This window comes from Netta rufina (assembly GCF_964035555.1).
Source record: "Netta rufina genome assembly, chromosome: 3".
Classification (NCBI taxonomy): Eukaryota; Metazoa; Chordata; class Aves; order Anseriformes; family Anatidae; genus Netta; species Netta rufina.
Window position 1 is genome coordinate 28,509,584 of NC_140125.1, and position 19,021 is coordinate 28,528,604.

General features: G+C 38.4%; 1 protein-coding gene across 1 annotated transcript in view; it reads left to right on the forward strand.

Annotated features, from left to right (window-relative positions):
- Positions 1 to 19,021, forward strand: part of CHRM3 (cholinergic receptor muscarinic 3) — a gene marked incomplete at its 3' end in the record, with an annotated part of 256,752 nt that overhangs the window by 65,691 nt on the left and 172,040 nt on the right. Inside the window, exon 2 of the mRNA XM_084285409.1 lies at positions 393 to 502. The remainder of the gene's footprint in view (positions 1 to 392; positions 503 to 19,021) is intronic.

Below are 19,021 nucleotides of genomic sequence, written 5' to 3' on the forward strand. Positions count from 1 at the left end.
TTTGGCGCAGTTCGGCAATGCAAATTCCTGCTTAAAAACACAAAAAGGAAAATAAAGTAGTTAGCTCTCGCAACCATTGATTTGAGTAAAAATGCATAAAACAATTATCATAAAACAACAATGAATAAATAATCTGAATCTTGAAAAGTCTGAAAGCTGAAAAACCTTCAAAAGTACTGTGGATGAAATATCTGAGCAAAAAATGTTGCAATGATGTCAAGAGAAGCTACTAAGCTACTGCTGGATTATGATGGTGTGCAGCAGACTTTTTCTGTCTTTAAAAGTATGTTTTAAAAAGCAGTGAAATGGATAATTTTATTTTAAATAAGGAACACTGTTTTCACTATTTCATTGTTATGATTTTGTGGGTTTTTTTGTTTTTTTTTTTTTAGATCTTGGTTGTTATGGCAAAATCTTTCAGCAGTGCGTGGTATGATGGGCTACAGGTTGGATGATCTACAGTCATCTGAAACATGATAAATACTTCTCTTCCTTGTCCATGGTGAGTTTTGTTCCAGTATTACATACACCTATTAAATACTTGACATTTACTTCAGAAAAGCTGCACTGGGTGGTACTCACATTGCTTTCACATGGACTAGCCTAGCATTGTTTATTTACAGTATGCATAGAAAGCAGAGCGTTAACTGTTTGAGGATATTTTAAAAAGCTGAACTTTAAAAAAAGAGCCGTACAAAAATGTTTCACTTTTTAGATGATTTTGGAGCTGTGCAAACATCCTTATACGCACCTTGAAATGCTCTCTCTCCCTTCAGCTTGAAAGCGTCTTTATCTCAATGTGTAGTATTTTAGGTCAAATTAGATTCAAGCTGAATTGAATGCTCTTTTTTACTATCAGGCATATCACAATGTATTCTATGTATTAAAAATAAACGAACAAACAAAAAAAAAAAAAACACAACACAACAACACCAAAAACCTTCTCTGTAGCTATGTTACAAATATAGTTCAAAACACAAAAAATAAGTTGGAGAACATATTTTCTCCAGGAGTTTTCAGTTTTATTTTTGAACTGTCTGTATTTTGTGCTTACAATTACTCTGCTTGTAGTATTCATGAGCAATGTTAAGTATTGTATAAACAACAATATTAAAAGCAAGGCTCCTCATAGTATAACTGAACTATCCCTTCTGATTTACACAGTGTCCAGACATGCAATAATGAGATCCAAGGCACTAGTTGTTCATTTGGCTAAACACAAGTTCAACATTGACAAACCAAATTTGGATATCAAAATGTTCCACTGACTGCTCTTTAATACACCAGAAATAGCAGCCCAGTCTCCTGCCCAAGTATCAGGTTAAGCATTTGAGGTTAAAGTTCTATCTGTCTCCCTCTTCTCCCTTTTGAGGGTTTTGACTAGGCTCTTACTGCAAAGTTTGTTTGAGATTGGTACTGAATTTTCAGGAATAGCTGAATAACTTTTCTTAAAATCTGTAAAAGTTTCTTACCCTAAGTCTGTGGCTAGGGTTGAAGTTAAAAGAAAAGATCTGACACTGCCTGCATGAAATGTATCCCTCCTTTTCTACTCCTGTTCTAGATTTCAGAGTCCTTAAAAGTATGCAGAAGTAGGGAGAAAAGCAGAGATGCAAGCTGTGAGAACAGAAGAGGGAAATTAATGGCATTAGTCAAAGCCATTCTTATGATATGCTTAAGTACTGTAATGAAGTGACACAGAGGCAATACAGTTTCCAGAGATGTGTTTACGCTTGATAATGGAAAGACATGTTTAAATATCCTGTATAAATGGATAGGGATATTTGCCAACGAAACTGGTTACTGTTATTTTTGGTGGAAGTAAGTTATTTACACAGTGAAATGGCCAGATACATAGCACGCCTTTTTCATCCTTTGGAAGGCATCTTCCGCCTGCCTCTCTTACAGTTTCAGCTGGCTTTGCATTTCAAATGACATGTCTCCCAGGTACTAACCATACCACTCTGACACCGGAGAACCAGATAAATAGAAAGGAAAACATCACCTCACTTGTTCCTACCGGCAAATTATTGGGGGGGGGGGGGAAAAGCGGATACTGTTTGATGGGTTATCTAGCACCTGTTGATTCTGAGAAGCAGTTCCCCGGGTATTCATCAAGTTCTGCATTGTTCCCTAACCAGGCTTTTTATTTGTCGAATTAGCTGATTTGCTTCAAAGACTTGACCTTTTCGTTTCTCCTTTTACTTATCAGCAATGTGCCATGCATTTCTGAGTCTGTTTTTGCATCCTGAATGTGCACTGATTTATGATGAAATAAGGGCTTTGTGATAGGTCTGCTGGAAGGACTAAGTTCTTTAAACAGAGAAAAGGATGTCTGTCCTGTATGTGCAAACAGGATTTGGTCTCCTTTTCCAGAGGTCTGCCACACCACATTATATTGCAACTGCTCTCTGTGTCCACCAACATGAGAACGGAATACAGTCTACAGTGTTTCCTTCATGACCAAACAACCAAAAAAAATAAAATAGTGATGCAGTCTTAAGTTCCTGCTTACATTCTTGCTTAAGAAATGTCATTTTACGATTTTTAGAAAAAAGGGGGGGGGGGACACAAACAAAAAATCCCTGCTGCTTGCTTTGGCAGTCTGTTCATCAAGATCACTTCTCTTTGCAGTCATACCCTTCAAGCAAAGAGAGGATGTGTGCGAAGGGTGTCTTGGTCTCCCTCTCACTGTCACGCCCACTAAAGTAGGTTCTCAAAAGCCCAGAAACTTAGCCCAGAGATTCCCTCTAACCAGGTTAAATCTAAGGTAGGCATCAGAAAGTAAACTGAACATCGCCACACGTGACATGAATCCTAGAGGATTTTGTACCACTACTAACTAGAGTAGCTTGAGGAATGTTATTCTGAGATTAAGTAGTCCTTATTTGTTGAATTCAAACCCTACAGGAGAAGAAGGAATATTCAAATTAATAGACATTTAATAGACATTTAGAATCTGTAAAATAACAAAGATAATAATAGTAGTTCCAGTTTGCTCCAGAATCTCATACTCCAGTAGCTAGATCAGGTAAACCTACTGCAGAAAAATACATAAAGCTGATGAAGTCATGCTTTTAGAGGAGGTGGTGAGATAACAAAAAGTTACTTGAAAATGAAATGGAAAGACTTATAAGTACTGGACATACAAAATTATGCATCAGCATCTAGTTATTGACTGTCTACTGTAACTTCATTTTGCATTAGACGAGCTGATAACAATTTTGGCTTTTTTTTTTTTTTGTGGCTGAAAAGTACAATCAGCTCTTCTGAGATTAAAAACTAACAAAAAAAATCAAACAATCTCAACTGCCTCCTGTATATTGAGAAATTTCACATGGTATTTTAATATTTAAAGGTTTTTTTTAATACTGAATATGTGAAGTCAGCACAGGAGGACAAAAAAGCTGTGAAGAACAGATGTCAGGTGCTGTTTAGGAGACATTTATGATAATTAAAAAGAGAATATATAAAACATTAAAGGTCAGGACATCTACAAACAAGATAAGTAGATCAGACCATATGTTAAGTTGTAAGAATTACCAGGGAATTTTAAGTACATAGTCTCACCAACTTACCTGGAAGGCGCTCTGAAAATAAGCATAGGAAACTCAATAAAAAAACTGTGTTAGATACCCCGAAGTCCAAAGACCTATAAGCTGTATTTTGGAGTGTTAAATAACATAGACAACAACTCGTAGGGACATCAGCAACTGCTCAGTGGTGTTACAGTTCTATTACCAGACTTAAAAACTACCTCCCCAAAAACAAACAAACAAAACAAAACAAACAACAAAAAAAAAAAGAAACAAACAAAAACAACAAACAAAAACAACAACAACAACAACAACAAAACACAAAATACCAAATACTAAACTGGCAACAACAAAACATGGAAAAGGCCTAGCCCTGGATCTTGATTTCAGATGCAGTTCTCAGCTCAAAACAATTTATGGCAAGAAGCATATTAAAACCTCCTGTACCAACACTAAGTAATTGAAAGCTTGGGTTTTGGATATTTCTGCTTCTGAACTCTAGTTTCAGCATCTCTGTGCTGATAGCTCTTTGCAGTTCAAAGTGTTGTAACTGAAGTAACGTGTTCCGTTTCAACTGCAAATCATTAATAGTAAGTATTAAAAATCATTAATAGTAAGTATTAAAAACAATCATTTTTTGTTATTTCCATTGCTTTCTTCTTGTGGAAATGCAGTGTTCTGTAGACTGATTTTGGTTGGGGCATTACTCCATCAGTGCTCACAAAGATGTATTCACTGAATCTGGATCTGTCCTCTGTGCCAGACCAAACTGCTAGCTGGGCTTTATGAATGCTTCATGGGCTTCGTTTGGATGCCAGAATAAATGACTTAACTGGTACATGGAAGGAATCAAAATGAAGCATGCATTATTTATTGTAGTAATTACAATCTTACTGAGATACAACCTGAACTGAGATGCCTGCAGCTAATAAACAGAAACAAATGAATAATTGTTAGCATTGACTTGAAAATTTCTGGTTCTGGTGAATATGAACTAGGTTTTTAATGTTGTGCCAATACGTTCAAATAAGGTTAGGATTCCCCTTTATCCTTTTCCTTTCATTTTCCCACACTCTTGTGTACTTCATTACCAAGCTGATACTGTGATCCAGAAGGACTGCCCTATAAAGAGTCTTCTGCCAAAGCAGCTTCAAAAACCACAGAGAAACTAACCTCAAAGTTAGTTATTGGTTAAGGCAGTTCAGTAACCTGGCGATCTGCTGTCTACTAAGGGTTTTCTATTGGTAAGGAATCTCAACTAATGATTCTCTGTCAGTGTGTCCTGACTGATACGCTAGCCAGTGGAGCAGTGCATCATCTTATTTCCTCTTAAATAGGGTCCCAGTCTTAGGAATATGATAAGATTTGGCTTTAAATTTAATGTTGCAACAAATTGCTATATCTGCGTGGAAATAGTGAAATATATTCAATTTCTCTAGGTTTGCATCTGTGTTTAGTTCTCTTCTGAATTAATGCTAGGTAAGTAGCTCCATGCGATTTTTGCATTAAAAAAAAAGAAAAAAAAGTAAATGAGTGAAGCTGCTTGGAAAGAGAAGAGGCAGCATGCTAATGCTACTGTTGTGTTTAAATTCTATAATGTTTAACTGCACCAGGCTCTTAAAGTGCTTATTTTAAAGTTCCAGCAAACTTGCATGAAAACATATCCAGTGAATTAATAAATATTTTTTAGCCTTTCTACCGTGCTATAAAGGATATTTTAAGAGAGAGAAAATGGCTGCCATTGCATTATTATTCTACAAAAGACCAAGGTCTTGCCAATTTTATTGGGGTAAAAAAGGCATATGTAAAAACTAGCAAAATGATTGTTTTTGTCCTTAGAATGATATTCTAGATTTTCCCCTTAAACAGTGATATAAGAATATTCTACATGTACTGCACAGCTGTTTTTTAATTTTATATATATTTTTATTTATTTTTCTGCTTTGAAGGTAAAGTTTCCAGTGGAAAACCAAGACACAGTACAGAACTATCCAGCCCCCATTATCAGTTTTCTAGGGAAGGATCCTGGAAAGCTGGAAGTGTTTTAGATGGCGTATGACCTAGGAGAGCAGTATCCATGGGGAACTGCCTTTGGTGCCTTAGCATGGGTTCCTCCCATCCAAGTTAAACCATGCCAAGCTGCAGTGAAGTAGTGCAACAAACTCAGATCTTTTGGAAGGGAGAGATGGCTTTACTTTAATCTCAGATCAAGTTGACTTTACCCATTTGTGTCCTCACACTAGCACGCTCACAATGCTAGAAGGTGTGTCCACATGATCTGACTAGCATCACTTTTGTATAGGCTTGGATTTTTCTTGATTAGTGCTGACAAACGAGTTTTGGGGAAGGTCTTTTATATGACAGGACCCAGTGGTCACTATATTTTAATCATTTGCCTCAGACTTACTTACTTTAACCTCTGAATTTAAGGCTTCTGTGCTTGTGTTGCCATTTCTCAGGACAGCTGGGCTGGCAGGAGGGGGCACTTGGTGTCACCAAGCGTGGCATCTCCCTTACTGCATGCTTACACTTCTGGCCCACAGCAGCCTGTTCTAGAACATAACTAATTTCATCTTTGGGAGTTTATGGGGTATTCAATATTTTGGGGTAGTATACCTAGGGCATATACCTTCGGACAGTTTTGGATACCTAGCTTGAGAATAAGTGCTAAGTGTTTACCATGAAAATTTAGAACCTTTAAGTTTCCCAGGATTAAGTACTCAAATATGTATATAGAAAATGGAATTATGTTTCTTCTTAACAGAACCTGGGAATCTGCACAGTCTGGTGGGCATTTTCATTGCACTGGAGTCAGACAGTGCTTCCTGCATCCCTGAGAAGCCCGAGATTGGTAACTTCCAGAGGTCCTCACAGAAGGGTTTCAATAAGGACTTCTAGGGAGGGAAGACAAACAAACAAAGGCCAAAGAAGGTTTACTGCTTAGAGCAATGATCTTTTTTTTTTTTTTTTTGTTCTTTTGTAGTTAGAAGGCAAAGTTCCTTTCTGCTTATTGTTTGGAGGTTTATATTACATAAATATGTGTGTTGGAACTAGAATTTTATATGAGCATAATTCTGAAATAAACAAGTTAACATTGAGATGTTTAAAAGCTGTGTGGCCTCAACTTTGGGAGAAGAAAGTTGTCCTTTGGATAAATAAGGGAGATAAATAAATAAATTAAAAAGCCTGACAGCAAAAATATATTTCAGGCCATCTAAATAATTGGAATACTCATGAGTAATTAGAGACAGCAGTTGGCTGTCAGGCCCATGGGCAGTCTCCGCCCACCCCAGGTGTGAACATCACCCACCTAGGTGGCTCTGCCCTTTCTATAGGCAGATTCCCATCTCCTCCGCTCCCATCCCCTCTTCCACTTGGCTTTTTCTATGCCACAGACCCCCTCCCTGGTCACTTCTTGAGGAATGTCATCAGGTTTCTGTTGGCTCCAACCTCGGGTGAGTAAGTCTGGCTGGAGGCTCTTCTGCCAGCCACAGCAGCGCTCCAGCGCTCCCCTGACTTAGAAGGTGCAAATAGGCAGCAGACACTGGCACCGAGCAGCTCACTGATGGAGCTGCTGAGCAACACAAGCCACCCTAATTTACCTCTGTAAAGAGATATGGGTTTGTTTTTCACTTTCACTCTATTTCTATTATTGTTTGTAACATATTGATGTTACCCTGTACCCAACATACTGTGTTACCCAACAGCAGGAAACAATTATAAGGTCCTGTGCCAGAATTAAACATATAATCATTTTGAGACTCAACCAAAAAGTACCTTTGCAAAGCACAATTTAAAAAAAAATATATCAGGTAAGAATCACAACAAAAAAAAAAAATCAGGTAAGAATAATTGCAGCTGTGTGACTTCCCACTGATCAAATGCATATATTTCCTATATCTCCTCTCACTTTAATTATGCTCTTTTAGCTGGCATTAGCAATAGTAGAAATAGGGAAAAGAGGAAACACTGGTTGAAAAGACACAGCTTTTGAAAAGCAATTTACATATTTCAGCTAAGAGAAACAAAATCTAAGGCTTTGAAAGGACTAATGAAGTGCTTGAGAAGGGGAGGAATGAGTTTCATAAGTTTAATTCATGCTGTTGTGGCAGGCATCCACAGTTCAATTCTGCATCAATTGCTTTTAGATGAGCTCTGCATTAAATCTGAATAAATTTATTTAGAGATTTATATGATTTTTTTTTTAAACTGTTGTCAATAAGAGTATGTAGATATTGTCAACCTATTACCTTGAACAGAAATATCTCGTTGAGATCAGAACTGCTGCTAGAAAACTAGATCAGTACAGATTTTTAAAAGTAAAACAGTCATACTTTCTGATAGAATAAGTACTGTTCATAGGTAATTTTCCCTTTTACAGACTCCCTGGTTACACTGAAATGTTACTGGATACCCTTCTTTGTCAGAAAATTAACGTAGTAGAAGTAAAGCAGCATAAAATCTTCAAAACCTTAAGGACCTTGTCTTTTGTGGATTTGCTTTTGATAAAAGCAACTTAATCTTTAATATTCTTTTCTGTTAAAGTTTAACTTCTGATTTTCATAAAACTATGTAACACTTCTCTTTATCAGCTTTCCTCTCATTTTATTTCCTTTTGTATTATACTGTTTTCTACAGCTTTATGTAATCGTGTCTTACGAATGCATTTTCTGTGCATTAAGTGCATTTTAGGGTGGTTTGCAGCAGCTCATTTGGGCTAAATTTTTTGTGGGTAAGCCATTCTTTTGGAGAATTTTAATTTTTGTTCTAAATTATTTGCTGAAATGCTGCTGTGAATAGAATTGATAAAAGTAGTTCTTTGTCATGATGACATATTAAGGAAATAATAATTCAGATACATCAGGATACTGGTTTTGAATAATGGGCACCACTGGCTTAGTGAGACATGATATTTATTCTAAGCATTGTTATATGCTATTAATGTTAATTTGCTGGATGTCATTAACTGATGTCTTTTTTGGGGAATACACATATATAGATGTGCACTCATAAACAAAAGAAAATAATAAATTATCCAGAAACACTTCAAAAAAGGAGTGGTTCAGGGGAAAAGAAATGATCATCCTCTTTGTGAGAGATGAGCAAACCTGGAAAGTAATTTCTCTCCTTTAAAATAAAACCTGCACCATTTTTTAAATGGCATGCTTTATCTGTGTTCTGAATCCATTACTGTGCATCTCTGATTACGCAGATCTTGACAATAAGAGTTGTATTCATCTGGTGTCTCTCAATTGTCAATAGAGAGAGGCAGGCGACTCCAGGAGGCAGTTCTTCTCTTATATCTGTCTTAGATACTTATCTTAGAAGAGGATATATTACCCTCTGGAGCTGACTGTGTATGCAATATTGTTATTTCCTATTTTAAAAACAGGCCAAGATAAGCATGAAGAGCTCCGTGCTTCCTATAGTTCTCTTTATTTTGTTGGAGCTATGGCAATTGCGGCTCTTGAGCTACTGCGTTTGTTCAAATGGCTCTGCATTTTAAGTGCACAAAGGCTCTCCGTGAACGGTAGAATCTTTCTGGCTGGGAGATACAATACTTTAACCACTGTTATTATGTGGCACAATAAAAATGAAAGTCTTCAATTATACCAGCACTTAAACCAAATCAGTGTTGTTCTTCAGATCTTTTGTTTGCCTGATGGTTTGACATTCATAGCAATAACAGGCTTGCAGTGCTGTATTCTACCTGCTTCCCTTCCATATATAAACATAACGTTAAATTTATTAAAAATAGGAGGTTGCAAAAAATAGTGTCTGGAGAAGCAAGACTTTTAGAACCATCTCCTGCTTTTTCTATTTGTTACAGGAAAAATGCAACGTGTATCAATAATATTCATTTAATTAGCTTGTACAATATAATTTCTCTATTTTTTTCTGGTTTGCACAAACTTGCGCTGCTCATCGTCTTTCATGTTAACTATGCTAGCTGAACTCCTAAAAAAAAAAAAAAAAAAAAAACACCTTTGCCTCTGTTAGGCATCTTTTGCACAGCCAACTTAAACAGGAACAACTGTAAAAATAAAATGGTGCTTCAGTGTAGTGCCACATTAGTCTTGTCTATGTTTATTCGTTGTGGTAGCTTTTTAGCTTTTTTCCAAATATTTGTTAATTCTAGTATCTTCACTCTCCCTCTGGTGAGAGCAATACTAATTTTAATGTGTTCATTCATCTAGTTTTCCATGGATTAGACATTCTTCATTTCCTCTCCTAAGTAAAATGAATGTAGTGGTGCTCTGTTAAGTAGTCAGTGTTTCACGACAGCGATGTGGATGTTTTAGTGGTATAGAAATTATTTCCCATTGGAGAATATATAGCTTTTTTCAGGACCTACGGTCTGAGTTTCATCGCCAGCCAAGTGAAGTTAATGGGTTGACTCTGCATTATGCAGGACCTTCTTGTATAGTGCTAATTAATCAGTGCCATGCATTAAAGCTGAAACCTTTTGGATGAGAAGTAACAGCAAGACTTCAACCATTTGTACTAATAAAAGAGAAAGTGCCATTTGGGGTTACCCTGACCAGATTTCAGCTTGTATTACATCCTGCATAATAACCTTCTTACTACATTTCAGTGCCATAGTCTGCTGGTCTTTAATTCTTTCTCTAAGCTATATTGTGGTTTGGCACAGCTGAGCCCCTCCTGTGTTGCCTCCTTCAGGTGGCTTCACTTCAAAAGCCTGGAAAAAATCATTCCACGTAGAAACAGGTAGCACTGCAGTAACATAGGAGAGGTGTTTAAAGTTTGGTCTGCTTTTGCTGCCCGAAAGATTGTTGATATTTTGGCTTTGCTACATGAGTGGTAGGAGAGAACATTTTCCGTTTAAGAAAAGCATGAAATTGCCAAGTTTGACAGTCTATAAAACAGCTATCAAAGAGCAGTTGAAGACTTTCAAAAGAAGATTTGTGGGTGTGATTATGCTCGGGGGAGAGGGAAAAGAAATGAGGGATCTGCTGCAAAGAGGCAAATCCTGTGAGGACTGAGGCATCAGACAAGCTTTCCAACAAGAGCCTGGAGCATTATTGTGTGCAGCAGGTGATGCCAATGAGTCTGAAAAGCTCAGATTAAATGAATGCAGGTGTTGGTGTTAGAAAATCATGTCTCAAAAGAATAGTGCTAGTTACCGTCAAGGGATTGTTCTTGCCAAAAGAAGTTTGGAGGTAATTTAAATTGCAGCGCAACTTGACTTTGTGTTAGCTCCAAGCAAGGTCATAAAAATAGTCATGCATATGATTTAGTTCTGCACGTGAGTCAGCTCTGGAGCAGGAATATTCTTAGATTTCTTTTGTTTGGAAAATTTACATGCTTGAGACATTTCAAGCCCAGGCTCACCATTTTGTTAAAGTTCTAGTACAAATTTTTGAAACCAGGAGGAGAAAATATTCAAAATAGATTTATAACAATCAGTTTCATGACAATCTTGTCGTTTTTCTGTAATGGGCACAATAAGGAAGAACAGCTCTTGAAAATAAAACAATAGATATAAACATGCAGTGTAAGTTGAGGGCACTATAAAATCTTTTTTTTTCAGTATTTTTCCAGTACATTAACATTTTCTGTAAGTAGAAGGATTATTCTTAAAAAAAAAAAAAAAAAAAAAAAAGTGTTCTTGCAGTATTTAGGAATTTTAGTCCATTGCATTTGGGTGTAATCAAGTTGGTGCACAAAAAGGACAAACAGAGAAGCTTTTACAATTTTTAAAAGGATATGGCCTTAGAAGGGAGGGGGATTTCATTTCTGTGTTTAGAAGGGGCCGTGGTAAAGCCACATGGAGTGGCATCATTTGGTGGTCCCAGCCTTTGGTGGGCTTGCTTAGAGAAAGGTGAAGCTTCTGACTCTGATGCTACCCAGTGGAGGGCTGCATGCATCTGCTGCTGTTACATACATCTATAGTCATGAGCCATTTATAAGATACAGGCTAATTCAGCTGTACCTGGAGACTTGTGGTTATTTCAGAGGACAAATAGTCCTGTCATATTATCATCACTTTGCTGAGCAGTATGAGACTGCTAACATTTACTCTCTTTGGTTAATTCAAAGAAAGCTATAAACTTTGCTTGTGAACTGTTTTGCACAGCTGCTTTTAAAACACATTTCTGTGAGCCATATCAATGTTGACAGAACTTTTGATTATGTTTGACTTTTATTTTTGCTCTCAGTATTTTATGTACTTGAATTAATGATTATAAGGTGTCCTATTACTGATAAGATCCTAACTATATGAAGGACAGAAGTAAAGCTCTTTCACTTTTCTCCTGCTTCTCCTCTCGCTTTCCTTAGATATGTCATGTAGGAGAAGAAAGCCAAAGCAAGGCACAAGTATCCATGTGCAAAAAAAAGTCATAATCTGTTTATGCTGGTGCTGAGAATGCTTTATCTTGTTTTAAGTATGTTGATACAGTGCATTCAAAAATCTTCCTGTGCTCAGTCTGTAATTATTATTGCAATAATCTAATTCAAGCATGATGGACTATATAGTTAGAGTATTTTTGTCAAATACTTTCATTAATCCTTAAGGTTTTGGTTTCCTGTTGGTGAGAGGTGAAAAATCAATCTAGAAATGTTTTAATGGCTGCAGGACTGGCCACCCCACCCAGGAGCACACTGAGCCACCAGGCTTGAGAAAGAGCCATTCTTCACTGAAGCTGCTCCCCTTTCTCTCCCCACCCATCTCTGAAGCCCAAACAGTGCAGATGTTGCTGACTTCCAGATGTATTTTCCCACTTCCACCAGTTTTTTCTAGCTAGGAGATTGCAGGATGTTTTTTGAAAACAGCATTTTTTGCAAGTTTCCCAAAATCTTTAATGTTTTCTAGTATCCCAAAATTAAGATTAAATTCTGTTAATCTTTTTTTTTTTTTTTTCCCCACAGTAATTAAATCCATAGGTCTTTTCCAAGAAATTCATTTAAAATTTATGTTGTTTTTCCCAAAGGGAGTTTTCTGCTATGCTAAATAAATAAAAATAAATAAACTAAATAAAAATAAATAAAGCTCTTTGATCACCTTTCCTCCCCCTTTAATATGGGCAGTGTTTCCAGCGTAACCTGTGTTCTGTGCCTATAGCTGGTACAGTGTGGGTCTTCATGTGCCACCCAGTCTATCAGGGGAATTGTGCTAAGTATAAGAATTGAGAGCCTCAAATTTCCTTGACTGTGGCTGATTCATGCTCCCAAATCAGTGAGCATCTGTTGGCTGTATCCTACTGCATTTCTGCAGAGGCGGTGCTGCCCTTGACCATGCTGAGAGGAGGGTGCTTGCTCTGCCCTGGTGCAAACTTGTTAGGAAAAGCCTGTCATTGCTTTGGAGGGCCTGGGGTTGGAGGGAAATGGGAGGTACAGGCTTTGGGAAAGGAAAAGATAATAAACAAGGCTGGCCATCTTGAGACAGTAACTGTATTGTCAAAGCGAACACTGAGGTTTCAGAGAGAAATCTCTTGGCAGTGTCATAAATTATAACTTTTGTATTTGCTGCTGTGCAGATGTTAAATTGTGCAGTTAAGAAAATTATGCACAGGTTAGAGAAACAGACTTTTCCAGTAGGGTGCTTCACTTAGGTGATACCTGCAGAAAGTTTGTCAGAGCTCTTTTGCACTCTTAAAGTACTCCAAATCCACGGGATCTGGGGAGAGCACGTATCTCATAGTGTACCGTAACGAGTGGTAAACTAGCATTATGTCTGTGTTTTCGGTGTAGTTGTGGGCCTTGTTGTCTACTTATGGAGTATATGGTTGAGTTAAAATTCATAATCTGGCAAAAGAATAGGTTTAAAGTGAGATGCTGGGCAAAAAACAGCAAGAGAGTTTAGGAGACAGCTTATGTGCTCTTGCACATATTTAAGGCAAAAAGAAAATTGAGCTGAAATCAGGAATAATGGAGGGGTATGGGTAGATGCGCATTGTGAAAAGGGTGAAAAATATAAGTAGTTTGAAATGAAATACCCTTTGTGTGGAAGTCAGAAAGTTTCTACTGTCCAAGGCTTTTTGCTGCTTGCTTCTTAGGATGGGAGTGCTCCCACCCTGAAATCTGTCCCTCAGAAAGCAGCTCAAGCGTCTTCTGTCACTGTAGCGGTTTCTTTATGAGGGAAAGGGCAACGTGAAAATAATTTACTAGCAGCGCTTGGGAACTGTAGCCATCTATTCCCTGACTGAATGCAGATGACAGTAAGTGGCATGTTAGGGTACAAGTTGAATTAGCAGCATTAATTAGCTGTCTGAGCTCTGTTTATTGTTTTTCCTTCTGTGAATCTTTTCCAGACACATTTTGTGGGTCACACATGAAATATTATTAAAGCAACTGCCTACTGTGTGTGTGTGTGTTTTTATTTATCTCCATTCTATAATTCTTTGAATCCAGTATGATCTGGGAAAATTACCCTTTTCAGAAGGGTAAGGAGGACAGTTATTAACCTTAGTGGGTTCTTTTGGACTGACTTTGTGAGGTAAAAGTGAGTTTGAAAATGAAGTGTTCTTGCACTGCTTGTGGAAGGGAAGCAGTGGGTAGGGGGAGGTACAATGAAACATGCCTGTCCTGAAAGGAAGGGTGTTGGTTTCACCATGCATTGCCTGTGATGCATTATCTTTCCCATGTCCTTCCGTGCTTTTTTTTTTTTTCTTCTAAGTTGTCTGGATAAGCTGTCTGATAATGCACCTGCCTAAAAAGCATCCCAGGCTGCAGCGGCAGCTTCAACCATGTTACACAGCAGGGGCAGTGGGATGGGGCATGGTGCCTCAAAAGCATGGTTTGTAGCACGGTTTTCCATGGGGGAGTGCCTGGGCTATGTCTCCCAGGCTCTGGCAGGGGTAGTGCAAAGGGGATGTTGTTCGGACTTGGTGCTGCTTTGGTGCCACTCCTGTCCCACGGTTTGCCAACAAATACTTCCCATGTCTCTTGCTCCTCAGCCCGTGGAGAGCCCTAACCCACTTCAAGAATTATTGAAGGAGTGCTTGTGCAGTAAGTTCTGATTGAACTTGGGTTTCCTATTTGTATTTCATAATTTGGGGAAATGATTCAACTGACCTTCAAAGGAGGTTGACACTGGACTGCAATAAGAATATAATTCTTTTTATTATTATTTTTTTCTTCAAATTGACCTGTACAGCCATCTCTTCAATACTTTGTTACTTCTGTAGGAGGGCATGAATCAGCTGTGATGACTTGGTGAAATTTGTGCATTATCTGTACCTATGCTTTTATGTGGGCATTTTCAGTCACTATAGCGCTTGTTCTTGCTGGTGAAAGAGCCTGTAGGATGTGGTTTTCCCCCCATTTACTGATGGACTTACTTACATATTCAGAAGTGCTTATTGCTTTGTTTGCTGTCACCAGTTGCTTTTCAATCTTGTTTGGCTTTAATTGTGTCACAAAATTTAATTTGTTGGATTTTTGCTGGCCTTCACTATCCTTGAAAGAAAACAATGAAGACCAGCCATCATTAAACCGAAGAATAATTTTCATGCAGGACCAAATGCTATAAACTATGTATTAAATGTAGGCCCAGAGTTGGAAGGAGGCTCTTAGTGATGAGGGCAGTTGGATTCTGCAGCACCTTTGAAATAGAAATGGGGAATTTGATAAATATATTAATAGATCATGTGGCCCTTTGATACTGAGCAGCTGGGTATCTAAAGCTCACCTTGCAAGCTCCATACGTATGAAAGCAGCGGCTCACAGAAGCAGGTGGTAGCTTGGAGAAGGGTGATTGCTTCAGTAATTTATGGAGTGATAAGACGTAGTGGCACAGCAATATAACAGGACAGATTCATTATCAGTTAGGTTTTACCAGTTCTAAAGAACAGCCTTGCTTACTTGTGTGGGATCCCTCTTAAACAAGCAAATGCAGAACTTCCTAGCAGCAGCTGGTTTATGGAGCAAGTGCTAGCATCTGGCGAAGCAGAGCAGAGAGTTTGGTACTTTGATCTGAATCTTTTGCTACAAGCGGTCAGTGCTCAGCAATCTGTTAACTGTGTGATAACTGATAAAAATAACCAGCAAAAAAAGGTGTTATAAAGAACATTACTGCAGCACTGTGAAAGGATTGAAATCATCCTTCTGACAGCGTGCATCACAACTGCTAAAGTGTCCGGGAGTGCTTCAGCACCTGAAAGAGACTTTAAAAGAGTCTCTTGTGTACAATGAACAAATCTAGGTGTTAGAAAGTAGCAATTCTACCGTCCCTTTTCTTACAGCTTTCAAGCAGTCTTGCATCTGACTAAAATCCTCCATGGTTTTGACAGGTCCCCCCCTCCTGCTCATGCCTTCCTGTTCTAGTGGAGGTAGCTCCCCTTCTCCTCAGCTAATCCTGCACTTCATCATGAAGCTGCAAGCACTGCCTGCTGAAGTTGTTCTCATTATTTCTTGACTGTGCCCTGTGTTTTAAGTCCTTTCTCATCTCTTCCTCCCATTTATTTTCTTAGACTCTGGAACATTTACGACTCCTTAACCTGAAGTTGCTGGTCTCCCACTGAAGGTTTGTCAGCTTTCTGAATGCTAGCCACTCCTGCAGCCGTGGCAAAAGATAATTCCTCAGTAGCTTGTGTCTGCCAGTTGAACCACGGAGGCAGTTTGTTAGTTCACTCATTAGCTTTTCTCTCAAAATTAGAAGGCGCAGACATGACTCCCTTTGCTTCATCTTGTTATTTCTGATATCTGGAGGCTGTGACTGTGGCTTGGCCTCCAGTGAGGCCACTTAGCAGCCACTCGCCCTCCCCATCATCCCTGCCCTGTCTCCTCTCAGCTGCAGTGCTTCCAGCCCCTCTGTGAAGACCCATGAGGTCTGTGTGACCGACGGCACATGGCCCTTTCCTTAAGGAAGCTGAGCCCTGAACCACATTTCTCAAGCACTGTTTGCCACCAGACCTCATAAAATAAATGTGGATTTGGCTGGTGGAAAAAGGGAGATTTTGTGTGTGCTAGCATTCATTGAAACAAATGAAAGCTTTTCTAATTAGACTTTTTCTAAATTTTTAATTAATTTTTCATGTTTTATTACTTTTTTTTTTTTTTTTTTAAATACTAATTCATTTTTTATGATGGTGTTAAAGAAGCTGTGGCTTTCAGCTACAGTGGTGAAAGCATTACAGATTCATGCACTGCAAAATTGAGAATGGTATGTTTTTGGAAGTCTGTTAGCTTACAGCTCCTATTGCCTGAAGTTTTAAAACACCATTGATACAATGCTTTGCTAAGATATGCTAGCACTGCTTTACAGAGCAGTGACATTTTGTGTTATAAAATATTTCTTGAAGCAAGGGGGTTACTTATTATCTTGTCCCTGTAGGCTGATAACCAGCGCAGAGGTTGTCACTTGAGGTGTAGATTACTGTATGTAACAAAAAAAAATTGAATTGTTTCAGATGCATTTGAGCAACAGATGTATTTATGATCTTGAAATTAAAAGCAGATTTGTTTTCAAATAAAAATGGTACATCATGGTACATTCTCATTTCAGGATATCTGATCATATCAGTAGGATGCAACACTAGTTTATTTTTTTCGTATCTGAAAAGTAAATTAATATTTATGCACACAAGTAAAAGTGGTCTTGATATTTTTTTAATCCTATCCTGGAAGCACAGAATCTATAAAAATATTCTCTACTCAGCAAATGCAACTTTTTTTTTGTCTGCAGCTTGACACAATGTAATTTTAGTGCTGAGATGTTAATAGCATTTTCAGGGGAATAATTCATACAGTTCTATTGCTTATGTCAGTGTCAACAAGAAAAGAAATTTGCCAGACCTGAGGAACTGTTAAAAGGCAGAGTGAGCTTGTACAACACGTGGAAGGGCACACATCCTCCGTGGTGCAGAAGGCTGTCCACTGGACAGCTAAAGGCATCCTTCAGATTTCAGCTTCTGCCTTTCTTTCTGGTTTTGGAGGCAATGGATGATATTCCTGAACTTTCCATTTTCTCATGCTTAATCCACTTAGTAGCATACCTGAGCCATGAGCAGGCTGTGAGAGCTCTCTGACCCTATTAATGTGCTGTAGAACAAGTTGTCTACTAGGATCTATTTACCTGATCCAGTGAAATGATTGTATTAATGTTTTAAATTGCACTTTGCACTTGTTTTTAATGTAGCTTCATGTTTTCAGGGCATAATCTGGCTCTTCCCACACTGTGACTCTCCAAATTTCAGCAGAACTGCTGGCATGTTTCAAATGAGCCGTGTGCTAAGTGCTCTGGTGGACGGGGGCCAGAGCACTCCCCACAGCACAGGGCTGTGCCCTGCCTGCTGCTGCATGAACGTATAGCCACATATAGCCACCTATAGCCTGGGATAAGCTGGGATTCATGCCATAGGAAGCCCAATGGTGCTGCAAGGGTTCAGAAGGCACATTACCCTGCAGGGAGTGGCTCAGGCTCACAGCAAATACAAGCGTGAAGGAAGCAGCACCCACAGCCTCCTGCTTTTGAAGCTGTCATCAAACAAGAGAGGTGCCTTGCTGCAGCTAGGGAAGGGCTCAGCTGATTAATTGGCTCATTGCTGAGCTCAAGCGGGCTCCTGCTCGCCTCTCCTCAGACACTGTTGCAGATGGCATTAACTCAGCCTCCTTTCCCACTATAAGGGCTGGGAATGCCTTTACTTGGACATTGTATAAATGGATAAAAGAAATTATCTATGTATAGGCTCTGTTACCATTGTTACTGTTTGAGAGGAAGCAGCAGGGCAGCAGGAGGCAGGCAGGAGATCTCTGTTTTGTCTCTGAATCCCATTAGACCACAGAGATGCTCCAGAGCCCTTATCAATAAAGCACTATGTGTGTCTTCTCTGTGGGTAGAAGGGACATGGAGTATCACATAGTTCAGGCAAGTATTTTGGCAAGTATTTGTTTGTAGCTAAGTCTTTAACCTGATTTTATGCAGATTCTAATTTTGTTACTTTTTTTTTTTGGTGGATTTATTTGATAATCAATTTTTTTAAATGAGTTTCATTTGAACAAACTTTTTGGTTGTTTTTATTTTTTGTTGTATAAGACAATGTTTTTCATTTTTGTTGTATAAGACAAGACAAGGAAGGTAAAAGGTGTGGTGTTAATTAGTGTAACACTAAACTTACTTTATTAACTACTGAATTCAAGGTGACTGATTCTGTTCCTGGGAGGCATCTCTTGGCTTGATGACAGAAGATGAAATTGTGGATGTGGGACAAAAATAAAAGAGTGTAAGGAACACTGGCAAAGCTTAGAAATAGAAAAGCCTAATTATATTAAAAAACAAAACAAAACAAAAAAAAAAAACTGGAATTGGGGCAGACATGGGGTTGGGAGTTGCAGCATGCAACATGGTAGAGGACCACAATAGTTGGAAGGAAGAAATGATGGGAGGAGAAGTTGAGCTTGGGCATGTGAATTGTACAGTAGCTTAGCTGGAAAAAAGGCAGCAAATTAAACTTGCATAAAATCTAGTATTGTGCAATCGGCACATGCTTGCTTTATTTCATGTAAAGGCAGCATGGTATAGTACA